Source organism: Halyomorpha halys, unplaced genomic scaffold (assembly GCF_000696795.3).
Source record: "Halyomorpha halys isolate HHAL.00 unplaced genomic scaffold, Hhal_1.1 Scaffold82.1, whole genome shotgun sequence".
Lineage (NCBI taxonomy): Eukaryota > Metazoa > Arthropoda > Insecta > Hemiptera > Pentatomidae > Halyomorpha > Halyomorpha halys.
The window spans coordinates 291,871-305,479 of NW_027109449.1; the positions used below are offsets into that span (position 1 = coordinate 291,871).

Sequence of the window (13,609 nt, forward strand, 5' to 3'; positions counted from 1 at the left end):
AACGTTTTATTTTTCCAATATCTATGACAAAGACCTTATCCTTTCTAATGAAATCACATATGAATTTGACTAGTCTTGATGGTATTCTAGTTTAATTAATAAAATTATGCCTGCTTTAAGTCTGTCTGGTTTTCTTCACCTACAATATCTATCTCCTCCCAGAATTCAGTACTTCCTAGTTTCTAAAACAATCTATTCATTATTATTTTCTAGTTCAGTATTCCCTAGTTTGAAAAACAATCTATTCATAATCCTGTAAATAAAAATCTTATTGCCATTTTGTCTTCCAAAAATTACCGCCCAATCTCTATCCTTTCTAAACTCTCACAATTACTATAAAAATTAGTAAATCCAGTAAAAAAATCAAACTGAAGGAATTCAGAATAACTGATGCGATGAAGTAGATAAAAAAAAAATGTTAAAATTGTTGAGGTGTAGATAGTTGACCGTAGATTAATGATTGGAGAAGTTTGTCAGGGGGGGGGGGGGGGTGTGGTCAGCAAAGAACAACATAAACCATATTTATTTATTTTATGCCGACGTTTCGACCTGAATTTCAGGTCTTCATCAGGGGTTATGGCGTAGAAGGTAGGCCTGCAACTGCAGTTGCATAAATTTTATATATTTTATAAGCTTATAAGGTATATAGATATTGTATTGTCAAAACTATAAGTGAAATTTATAAACCATTATTTTTATATATTTGGTGTATTTAAAAGGTTTTATTGCGATGATAATGATATATTTTATGATTCATCTAACCAACATACTAAATTTGAAATAATCACTGTTGCTACTGCGAATAGTTAACTTAGTCATCTATGAAAAAAATAAGATATACAGCTTCTACTAATAAAACTTTATGATACCCTTTATAAAGATTGATAATAAATTATACTCAGTAGTTCTTAAAAAATAGAAAGTATTTTATGAGCTTTTACTTATGATTACTGTTTTGTGATTCAAACACATCATAACATTAACACGTATTATTAATCCATAGTATACCTTGTAATCATAAATTATAAAACATATCATATAGTTCACAACATGGCAAAAGAAACCACTATGTTATATTCTTATATTTAAAAATATATATTACTTTGATTATCCGAATAGGTGTACTTATAATTCATAAAACAAAATTTCTTGAAATAAAAGTGTATAGGTATTTATAAAATAATAATTATACGATTGATTTTGATATTTAACTACAATAAAATGTAAATTCTTACCAATTTCAATATGTCAAGTGTCAAATAAGTAATTCACAACAGTTCAGCTAAGATATAGCTTCTATTTTACAGTTTAGAGCCAAAAGTATACAGTGTTGCCAATAATTTGATAGATGTCAGTAAATTAATAGCTTCAGTAGACACAAAGTATAATTAAGGTATGATTTTTTTATTTGATTTTTTTCTTATCACTGAATTATATTTTTAATAAAGTGAAAATTGCACTATTGTAGAAGTAATTTTTTAAATAAACATTATGATAAAAATAATAACTACAATTCTGAAAGGTAAATTAAAGTGTGTGTAACAAATTTCTTAGTTAATTTTAAGTATAAATGAATGTATTATAAAAAGTACTAATTAAAATTTATATAAAAAAATGATAAATGATTTTAATTTTTTTTTAAATTTCTACTATAATTCTGTAGATGGCAGCAGCACTACTGTGCTAGACAGGGATATGGACATATGTACTAGAATTGATGCACCTAACAGTGAGTTAATTTTTATTTTCATCTATTATTTACGATTAATTTTAGTTTTTAAATAGTTTATTTTTTTGTTATAATGCAATAATTCCTTTTGCAAATTGTTATATGCAACTACAAATGTCTTTGTTTTTCCAAAAACTAGAAAAAAAAGTTTGTGCCTGAAAATTCAAAATAATAAGATTTTTCATATCATCTCCTCAAGTTTCTACATATTAATGCAGCATTTCCTCTTTTACCACAAAATTTATTTCCCATCTATTTCAATTTAAAACACTTATTGAAAACAAAAATTACTATTAAAAGTGCTTCCTTATCATAGTCGTTTCTAGGAATTTTTCTTTAGAGCATTTCTAATTAAATATATTCGGTTTTTATTCAGAAAATTTAATAGACCAATATTTCCTTTATGATAGTCTGTATGTGTAAAAATGTATTGATTATTAAACTATTTAATGTCAGCCAACATTTCGCCATATGTTGCTTTTATTCAGTGAAATAGTACTGAATGGAAGTAAACACAAAACAATATTTTTGTGTATATTTATTATATTAAAAAAATATTATATAAAAAATATTTAAGTGTTTTAAGGTTTACTTTCATTTACTTGTAATTATTGCTTCACTATGAAAATTAACAATAATATTTGTAATGGATAATGAGGAAGGTAGTTTCAACGCTAGAATATAATGAGAAGGAAAGATTGCATTCTTTTTCTAATGAAAGAATTTTTTTTTTAATCATAATAAAGCACATTTAAGCAGAAGCGCCCCAGTACAGTATAATTTTACAAATTATTGGGTAGATATCTTTAGAATTACTGCAAATCACAAGATTCCTATGTGATTTGAACGTGTTCTTAGTATTTTAATAAGGGATGTGACGACCGTGCGGGTAGGAGCGCAGGTCCCAGGTATGCTCGGTTCGGAACGTTGTGGGTTCGATTCCCACCTGGGGCAGTTTAACACTCATTTTACGGCGGTCCCAAAGAATGAATCTTGACACTCCCACCTTGGTTAGTACATGGCGGCCACCTAGGTAGCCGCCAGTGGTTGGCAAAAAGGACCCACTTGCCGGACTTGTTCCCCCCACCAAATACCAGAATCAGTACCAATAGTATTTTATTATTTATTGACTTAAATAATAATCAGCTTCAGTTAATTTTTTTATAATTTAATTTTAGCTTTTAACTGGATTTTCAGAAATAAAACAAACACTCTCCTTTTGTTTCTTTATTGCACTTAAATTGTAGATAACATAATAAAAAAATCCCATTCTTCAATCATATTTGATACCAAACTTAATGATTAAGGTTTTTCTGTAACATATTACAGTTTGTCATTCACATAGACCATTTCATTGAAAATAAAACAAAAAATCCATTAAAATAACTATGTTAACTAGTCTAAGTCAAAAAGAGGAATTTTGGTAATGATTCTACATTAGTGATTTATTTTCTAATATTTTTCTTGATACGTTTAGTGTCTGCATCATTCATGGTGCAACTGCTGGTTACAGTTGAAATTATATGATTATTAAAACTTTAGATATTATTTCAATCATGTTAGATTATAAATTAGATTAACGTCAGTATTGAATGAGAAATGAATAATAAATTTAATATGAACATAAACTTAATTAAAATTTTTATAATCAGTGAAAATGGCTTTTAATTTTTTCTTGATTAAAATAAAATTTCTTGTACTTTATTGTATTCTATATATTTTTTATCCCTCTGTTTTTAAAGTTTTTTTTTTATCTTAAACAACAATCTATTTTCCTATATTTTATGCCCTAATCAGTTCTTATTTTCAAAATAATCTGTATATATTCTTTAGTATGATATTAAAATTAATCTCAAAACATTAATTATATTTAATTTTAATTAAATATCAGTTATCCCAAGAAAAAAGACCTAAAAACAGAGGAACACTGAAACATCGGTGCAAGAAATATAAAATTGTACATCAATAAAAAAATATAATAATCTTAGTAAAGAAATAATCTTTTCAGTAAATATATATTTGTATACTGGTTATTAAAATAATAACTTTCCATTAGTGATTTAGGAATTATTTTGTCAAATTTTCACATTTAGTACAAAATTGTAACATAGTATGCTGTCTATTAGTTATTTATCTTTAGTCATTGGCTCCATACTCAATTGAACCTTCTTTCCATGTTATGTTTAATTAATGGTCTTGTTCAAATATCCCATAAGGTCTTGGATAAGGAGATACCATTATAGAAAGTTTTTTTTTTTTTTTTTTCCTTCCTGGTTATTACTGACATACTAGGGTTATCTACAGATTACCAACTTATTCTAACCATGGTGGAAGTGAAAAGTTTTCATTCCATGGGACAGCCACAAAATAAAAGTCAACCCCCTCAAGACTGGATTCAAACCGGCACTGATGCCAGAAAGGATGTTTTCTCTAAAGTAGTTTACATATTTTCCGCTATGTTATTTTTGCAATGAACCATATAGCCACAAATGAAAAGTAGATATAGAGGATCTGATTGTTGATAGTGAGGTTTTAAGAGTGCTTGTCAATGTTTATTTTGGAATGGTCCTGAGAAATGAATCTGGACATTCGCACTCTAGGGCTGCATAGGTCGTCTATGGAGGACTTGAACTAAAATAAAAAATGGAATTCAGAAACAAAAGTCTATCTGACATACATCTGAAATTAAACTCATTAAAGAATAAGGAAGTTCCCTTTCAACAAAAACTATAAAAAATCTTTAAATTGAGTGTGAAAGCTTGTTATCAGTATATTTAATAATAACTGTGTATATCTAAAAAAAATTATAATTATATAATAATAAATTATATAAAAAAAGGAATGTAATAGAAAAATAAAAAGTAACATGAGTCTACATAAACTAGAAAGAACATACCCAAAAATTAGTATAATTCAAAAAGTCAATGTTTTGTTGTTTTACAGCTACACCAGTCTTTGATGCATATAGTGATCAAGGTGTTTTTCAATAGCTCTTACTATTCCTTTCATTCCATCAGTATTGCATTTATAAAATAATATTTATTTTGAATTTTATATTTTGCAATTCTTCACATAACATCAACCCAAAAAACCTCAGTAGGGCTTAAACGGGATGACTGTAGAGAAGTGGGTAACTGTCTGTGTACATTATTAAGCCACCAGTCTTATACAATAAGAGCTGTATACTTTGAATTATTTTCCTATTGGAAAATCCAAATATGATTTTTAAGCATAAATTTAAAAATAGATTTTTGAATATATCAAATTTGTCCATATACCTACTAAGGTTGGTAATTTAATGCCAGTAATCTCCTTTTTTGCTTAATGTAAATTATTTTTCTATCTGGAAAACATTCTAAACACTTGCAAAGTGTTTCATGCAAAAGTATGAAATACTAATAATCTTAAATAATTATATAATCCTTCTTAAGACTACTTTAAAATTGATTCATCATAGTTTTTAATTCAGGATGCTGAATAAAATGAAAATTTTATTTGATATTTTGTTAGCTAATACAGAATTAACCAACTGCTCGAAACTTAAGCCCCTATTAAAACCAATCAACCCTTCTTGAGTTCTCTATACACCATATAAGCGAAATATTTCTTGAGAAATCCAAGATTATTCAAATACCTCTTCTTGAAATGGAATAAAGTATAGAAATTGTAGAAAAAGCACATAATTTCCAATACTTTTCAAAAATTATGAAATGGCACCGCTACTATATGCTGGTCACTGCTCTAGCTGCCACCAGAACCATTACAGGGCCATATAGCATGACCTAGCTGCTGAGACGTGAACCACTACAGGCTTCAGCCAAACTATTGTGACAAATTAATTTTTAATAATTGTGTAAATAATTTAACTTACTTGTGAATAACCATGTAATATATTAAATATTCCTAAATAAATTATTTGAATCAATAAAGATTACAATTGAATCTTCTGATCCACTGCAAGCTAATGTCCTATACTTACCATCTCTTAATGGTGTTTTTAAGCACGTATGGTAGCACTGACAAATCAATCAGCCTCATGGAGTCAGCTCCTTAGAAGGCAGTGAGTAATAATATACATTAGTGGATCACAATGTTTTAGTTCTATTTTGGGGAATGGAATTTATATTATTATACCACTTAGCCTTCTCTGGATTCCTCCTCCTTCCTAAACACTCTGTCATTTTTCCCGGATCTACTAAAAATACCTGTAGCTTCCCTGAACTAGCTTCCCTCTCAATTGTAAGCAAATATCTTACAGTGAGAGGATCTTTTTCTGCAAGGACCCTAAAGCGAATATCTTCAGGGCTTGCTATTCCCTTCATGACTGTAAGTGAATATATCGAGAGGAGTTTCATCCCACGGGGATTTACAGCAAATACCCATAAAATTCACCATTTGTCCTGTCAGTTCACTCCCTAGCTAGCTTACCTTATCTCTTTAACATGCATTATCTATGTCTTCTGATATAGAGTACCTCACTTGTTAAATTGATGTTAGGGCTGATTACAAACAGTACCTTGACAATAGTTTGCCAAAAATTATGTAAAAGGGAGAAATGATTGTCTATTGAAAATTTTATAAAATTAAACACTTAATTTAACCCTTAATTATATATTTAATTCAATTTTATTATTTTATCACGTTTTCCTAATTTATTAGTCTTGAATAAAGGTTATGAAGATACAAGAAATTTTTACACCTATGTGAACCAGTTGAAAAAAAATTATCAAAATGGTGTTTTATCATATATATCTTTTTCACTAACTTTGTAAATTCAGTGTAAATGGCCCTAGTGGTCGAAACACTTAAATAAATAAATAAAAAATATCGTTTTTAGCAAGTTAATATATTATTGATTTTATAAAAAAATTATTTAAATTATTTTTTACTTTAGTAATCTTCTTAATTAATTTATTTTTTTGTTCACTGAAACAATTAATTACAGTACCGAAATACTAAGGTCCTTTTAAAATTGAGAAATTCATTAATTGACTACTTCTGACATTAGTACAGAGTTAGGTAAGTCAGTAGGACCACAATTAATTGAATTACCTGTTGGAGGAGTGATTAATTCCATGTATCTGTTTCTTTGGAATTGAATAAATCTAGATAATTTGGTTTACAGCTGGAGTTGATACCATACCCTCAGCTGAAGGAGAGAGCAAGTACTATTATTACAAAATATGATGTAGTTGTTACATTTGTACAATTAAAATATTTACAAATAATAATATATATATTAATGTATGGCATTTCCCTGATGACTGTAGTAGTTTACGTGTTAGATGGTAGGTTGCGTCATGTCGGCCCACAGGGTTGGCGTGGGACTATAGCAGAGGCCAGTAATAGTAGCGGTGTCGCTGCACTTGAATGTAACAACTAATTTTCGATATCTGCTACAAAGCATCTGATTGATACAATCTTATTTATTCAAAATTCATTCTGGTATTTTTTAAAATTGCTGCTATATTAGTCTGTAGGTTAGGTCTACTCCATTTAGTTCAGTTGCATCCTAAAATGTTTTATTCAAATCAATTTTCAGTTATGAAATTTTTTATTGATTAGAATTCATTTCTGAAAGCAGTATTAGAGTGGAACTGTACTTTTAGCATAACAAATAATTTTGAAAAAGTACTTAACTTGATTATTTTTACTAGGTTCAGTGATATGGTTGATTTATAAAATTATGGCTTTGCATGATAAATCTTTACTTTTAGAACAGCATATTAAAATTTAAAGTAACATATTCTTTAATTATGATAATTAGGGAGGAATATGCCTGGACATCGAATGCTTCTGTTACCTGAAATAATTTTGTACCATCAATGTTTAAAAAATTTATTTTTTCAATAGAAGGGAACACCTAACAAGCTAACTGTCTTTATCAATAAATGTCACCTATTTTAAGAAATTGTTTTTATTAAAATTGGAAATAAGAAAAACCTGAAGACAGAGGAGTACTCTGAAATATCAGGTGCAATTTATACAATAAAAAAGTTGAAGTTTATGTTATGAAGAAGATAGTGAGGGTTGCGGTCAAATAGAAAGAAAAACATATTACAACTATATATTTTCCGACCTTTTTCCCCATTATGTAGAGCTTTATCAGGGCTAAATAGATAAAAAAAGAACTAAGAACATTTTGACATACTAATATAATAAGATACCAAAAAGATAAATTAAAGTAGGGTAAAATTAAGTGAACAGAAAATTATATTCAAATTAAAGAAAAGAAGTAATAAAATAAAATTAATATAAAATAAACAATGATAAGAATATAAAAAATTACATTAACTATAAGGTTAGAAATGTACAGGAGACACAAAAATAGAAAATTAGATATGGGAAAACAAAATTTAACATAGTAAAAGACGGAAAATAAATAAGTTAAATTTTGTTTTCCCATATTTAATTTTCTGTTTTTGCGTCTCCTGTACATTTTTAACCTTATAGTTTATGTAATTTTTTATATTCTTATCATTGTTTATTTTATATTAATTTTGTTTTATTACTTCTTTTCTTTTATTTGTATATAGTTTTCTTTTAACTTAATTTTACATATTTTTAACCCTACCTTAATTTATCTTATTATTTTACTATGTCAAAATGTTGTTAGTTGTTTTTTTATCTTTTTAGCACTGATGGCAAGTGGGGCGAAATATTGGAAAATAAAGAGTGGTAAACTATTTTTGTTTCTCTTTTGACCACAACCCTGACCGTTTTCTTCATAATTTGAAATTATACGATTGACTATTTATATAAATAATATGAAGTTTATGTTAATTTAATCTGAGAGAGGTGTAGCCTTGAGTACCTATACTCAATTTAGTACTTCTCTGGCCTCTTTGCAGCGGTACGACTGAGCATTTCTCTCATTAGTACACTCCTAACATGATATCTTTTTATTCTCACTTGACCATTTTGCTCACCTGGACACCTTCTGCGTTTTTTATTTTAATTCATGAGCTGAGGCAAGAAAATCTTAGATGTTGTACGATATATGGATTCATCAGTCTTTGATGGTAGAGTTACAATTTCAAATTGCATTGAAAGTAATCGTACAGATTTTTGTCATCAGCACATCCAATTTTATAAATAAAATAGTACAAATCATCTACCATGAGATAAATATTCACAAGACAATTCTTAGTGTACAAAAAAGTAGGACACTCCTGCTGGGTTAATGTTTATGTTAAAAAATCTTATGGAAAGTAAGGACCACTCAAGATTTAGATTATAAAGTTGAATGTTTCTTGCACAGGAGTGTTATGTGTATTACAAATAAATTTAAATCGCAGAATAGAGTTTAAAAACATTAAAAGAAAATGGCTGATTTGTAGTTGAATTAAAACTTTTTAGAAAAATTAAAAAACAATAATTTTGATTTTTACATTTTTTAAACTCCAATAGCAGGTAATTTTGTTTTATAAAGCATGCAATTCTAAATTATTCATAAATGCTGATATCTAAATTGATAGAACGAAATACATATTATATGTATAATGGAATTTTGATCTAAAATAATCAAAATCTACCTAAAAATGTGACATATGAATTGAAATTTATGTGTACCCTTTTTCTAAACAGTTTTAGGAAGCTTAAGTTTATAAGCAATTTTGACTATAATAACCTCTTTTAGTAATGCTTTTCCACAATTTATGCATTTTTAAGTATGCTCTCATTCTAAAATTTCCTGATTAACATAAATTCATACAGATGCAGGAAACAACATGATTTATAAACCATAACCGGCTGACATTAGAGATAAGGAAAGCTAATTATTTCATCATCTGTTTTTTCTCTCTATTGAGGGTTGAGTTTTTGAGGTGGAAACTAGAAGTTCAACTACCTTCATACTATTATTTTTTTATTTTATTTTTCAAAAAAATTGGAATTTTTGCTCTATATGTGCTGTGTCTAGGGGAACTGACTCTTAGCACAACAATAGGCAACACCAAACCATTCAGGCAAGCCACTTTTGATTTGGATATCAGACCATTGGTGGATATTATGTTTAGATTATTGGTGACACCTTTGAAATGAAACAATGCTTTCAACTGTTTCGCCTGTTCTTGATATTTTCTGAGTTTTCCCCCCATAGTGGAGCTTTTGTTATTATCTTTGGAGATCCTGACTTCAATAAGTTCAGCTTTTTTGCTCTTAAATGTATGTGAAGAATATCTTGTTTATTATGGTGCGCAATATGGTCTGTAATAATTAATTCATCTCAATAGAGCTTGAGGAAACCTTTTTGTAGGAATCTATTTGGGTGGTGGTTGTAATATGGGCTCTTATTATCTATCAAGTTGTGCTTTGTTGCCCGGGTCTGGTGCAAAATTTTGGCCAAAAATCTTTACGATTACTTTTGATACTTATTGAAATTTAAATTGTGAATTGTAGTTCTTTTATTAGGGTCTAAAGAATCCAGATTTCATAAAAGATCTAAGATCTTCTTACCTTGGTTCATGATTTAAAATAAGAAACCCAGGAGGTGTCCAGGTGAGCAAAATTCTCAAGTTAAAAAAAGAAAGATGTCACATTAGGAGTGTACTGGTAAGAGAAATGTTCAATTTTACTGTTGCGATTCTTGCTAGTCCAATTGTACAAATTTTTATTTATAAATTGCTTGAGAATTTATGTATTGCTTCCTGCATTATCCACTCTATATTGACACAGGATTTCTGCATCAATAAAATACCATTGACAATTGATTTCTGAAAAATGACATTTTAATGCTCTAAAGTGATAGGTGATTTTAATAATTTTCATATATGATGTATGTAAGATAGGTAGACAATGGTGGAATCTAAGTGAATATTAATTAACTTTTAATCTAATTTATAACTGGAATTATATCCATAAAATGAGATGTGGTGCAAAAGGGGATACATTCATTTTCAATATTTTAAAATGTTTTCTTCACTATTTAGAATCCTCTTCGAGTAACTCTGTATTAGGAATTTATTTAATTGGACTAAATTGGATCTATTTTTGCATTTAACGCTAGGATTGGAATTCAAGTAGTAAAAAGGCTCCACAATATTTTACCAAATGCATATTTTTCCTTAATCAATGTTTCGGCTAATAAGCAATCCTCAAACATACTGACAATTGGACTCAGTTTAAATAACACAAGTATTAAATAATATAGTTTTATGGTTGAAAAAGTGTTTTTGTTTTTTAAATGTGCATTTTATGACAATATTTTCAACATTTTTATTATTGTAAATAATATTTTGATGCTAAAATCAATAAAGAATAGGAATAAATCAAAACAGCTGCTCATAGCACCAAACAGTCATCAGAGGCGTATTTGATGTTCAGAAAAATAAACTTTAAAATATGTTTTAGTGGTTGTTACAATAATTTATGTTGAAAAATAAAAATACAATTTCTTTCATTGTTTCATTTTCATAGTATTGTTTATTTTAATGATTGAAAATTCAAATAATTTTTTTTTTTATCAGTCATAAGTATTGTTTCCCTTGTTATTGATTTTTATTTTCTATTTTACATGTAAAACAGGGGGTATTGGAATCCAAGATATTGATTATCGAAAAAAAAAAAATTGTTTTCAAGCTTAAAATTTCACGGGTCTATTTCTGATGTAATTAAAAAATGTCTGATCCTATAGTAGTTGCTTAAATAATAATAATAATAGTAATCTGAATTATGTATATTTTCGTGTCCCCTGAAAAATCATCAATTAGAGATTTATTGCCTTTTGAATATTCACCTCTCATGTGATTTTATTTACTTTATGAATTCTTTCAATTGATATAATTTTAAAGAGTAAGATCTAGTGAATTGAATTTATCAATTTTTAGTTAAGAGTTCACATATTTTTTATTGAGTAGATCGAATGTACATTATGCAACTTGGGACAAATTACTTATAAGAAAAAATTCGATAAAATTGAAGAAAATGATGAATAACCTACAGGTCTCATATACAAATTACTGAATCACCTCACTTTTAGAACTAATATCGATTCATATTATTTCAATAATTATTCTTTTATTTTATTTCTATTTTTTCATTGATTGAATATTATGTTCAATAAAGTTTTAACTCCCATAAAATTCATTAATATTATCCAGTCATTAGAGTTTCATTGTGTCATAAAAATAGTTTAATTTCTAAAATTATAAATATCATTTTTTTGGAAACAATTATTTTAACATGGTGATAAATTATTATTTCTTGGAATATATGTCTACATCCGAAATTCAGTTACACTACTCAACAGGTCAAAGAATTTTGTATGCTGAGTGGAGTATATGATGCATAATATGGGGAGGGAGGAGAAGAATTGCGCACCCCAATTAGGCATTCGTTTTGCCTACTGTTTCAACTTCAATATGGTATAATTTTTGGCAAATACAAGCTATATCTTGTCTTAATCTGTCGATTGCATGCATAATAACATTAATGTAGTTAGAGTGAATTTGAATAGGGTTCAAATTAAAAATTATCTCTATAGGATAATTTTAATAATAATAATACTAGGCTTATTTTAATAATAAGCACCCACTAACTACCAATGATGCCATGTTCATGTATATGTATGTTTCGGGAGTTGTTAAAGGATTCTCAAACAGACTCTAGTCAAATAATTCTCAAAGGAACTCCAGTCAAAGGGTTTTCCATGAAACATTCTACAATCACTAAAACAAAAAAAAAACTACTACCATTCAAGTTTTGAATATTTAAGTTCTTTTAAATTATTTTATTTTTTGAGGAGAAGATGGTTGGGGGTGCGGTGCCGCCTAACCGCACCCCCAACCATCTTCTCCTCATTCATCATCCACGGTCAACTATCTCTCATAATTATTTTATTTTTTGTACTCTGTATAGAAAAAATTATTAATTTTTTGTTGTAATTTATTCTGTCTTATTAATGCTGTAATATTTAATATTCTTGTTGTAAAATTAAACAAAGATTTTAATAAACTAATGCATGAATTTTTACTAAGTAACATTTTTGTTGCTGTCTCACTACCGAAGGAAGATGTACAAGTTAGGTTTGCATACAAGATATGACCAAAAAAAATACGTTTTAGACCTGAAGGAACAAATTTTGTTCTGTGTCTGTCTGTCTTTAGTCAAATTTGTGTCCGAGCATGATCAAAACCATGTTGTTTTATGCCAAGTGACATAGTTAATCTTATGCTCTGAGGGAAGAGAATAGAGCAGCGGTTTACAAAATGGGTGCTGTGGCAATCTGAGGTGCCCCAATCGTATGCCAGGGGTGCCGAAAGCGAATTCCACTTTCTTAAAATATTAAAAAAACGAAAACAAAATTACCATAGAAAATTTACAATGCGTTCCTACCTTTATTTTTTTTTTTTTTTTTTATATATTCAATTGCTCTAAGAATTATTGTTCTGACATTTTTTTAACTCAGAGTGTCGCGAATTTTGTTTAGCCTATCAATTGTGCCCCGAGTTTCTTTTCGAATGCTGTATTTTATCCTCAAATTGGCCAATCCACTCTTTCGGAGTTCGGAAGTTATTGCGAGTAAGTTATTTGAAGTCTTATTCAATAGGCTAAGACATTTTTTTTTTAATATTTATTTATTGCTATTTACCACTGTAAATTATAATACATTTAGTAAATCTGATCTAAGTTAAATTGGAGTGTTACTGGCGTGTTGAGAAACTACCCATTGGTAGCACTCTAATGACATTTTACATTAGCTGGTCTCGTGGGCATCTTCTTTTCAGGTGCCTCGGAGGATTGTCAGGAATGGAAGAGGATGCAAGATTAGAAACTAGGGGATTTGAGTGGTTAGAGAGTTTATAATGGAAGGAGTGATATCTGGTTCGGGCTAGATCGGTTACATAGGGAACATTAAGGTCTTTATGTATGATTTTATTA

At 28.4% G+C, this 13,609-nt stretch overlaps 2 long non-coding RNA genes across 4 annotated transcripts in view; one reads left to right on the forward strand and one right to left on the reverse strand.

Moving 5' to 3' along the window:
* The window catches only part of LOC106692991 (uncharacterized), a 34,780-nt gene that overhangs the window by 18,000 nt on the left and 3,171 nt on the right, over nt 1-13,609 (reverse strand). The window contains exon 3 of one of the 3 annotated variants that reach the window (XR_010843504.1): nt 7,485-7,532. The exons of the other annotated variants lie outside the window; for them this stretch is intronic. This is a non-coding gene — a long non-coding RNA (uncharacterized lncRNA). Of the gene's footprint in view, nt 1-7,484; nt 7,533-13,609 lie in introns of those variants that run through there. 3 annotated transcript variants of the gene reach the window in all.
* The window catches only part of LOC136795816 (uncharacterized), a 17,667-nt gene continuing 5,727 nt past the window's right edge, over nt 1,670-13,609 (forward strand). Inside the window, exon 1 of the long non-coding RNA XR_010843505.1 lies at nt 1,670-1,729. This is a non-coding gene — a long non-coding RNA (uncharacterized lncRNA). The remainder of the gene's footprint in view (nt 1,730-13,609) is intronic.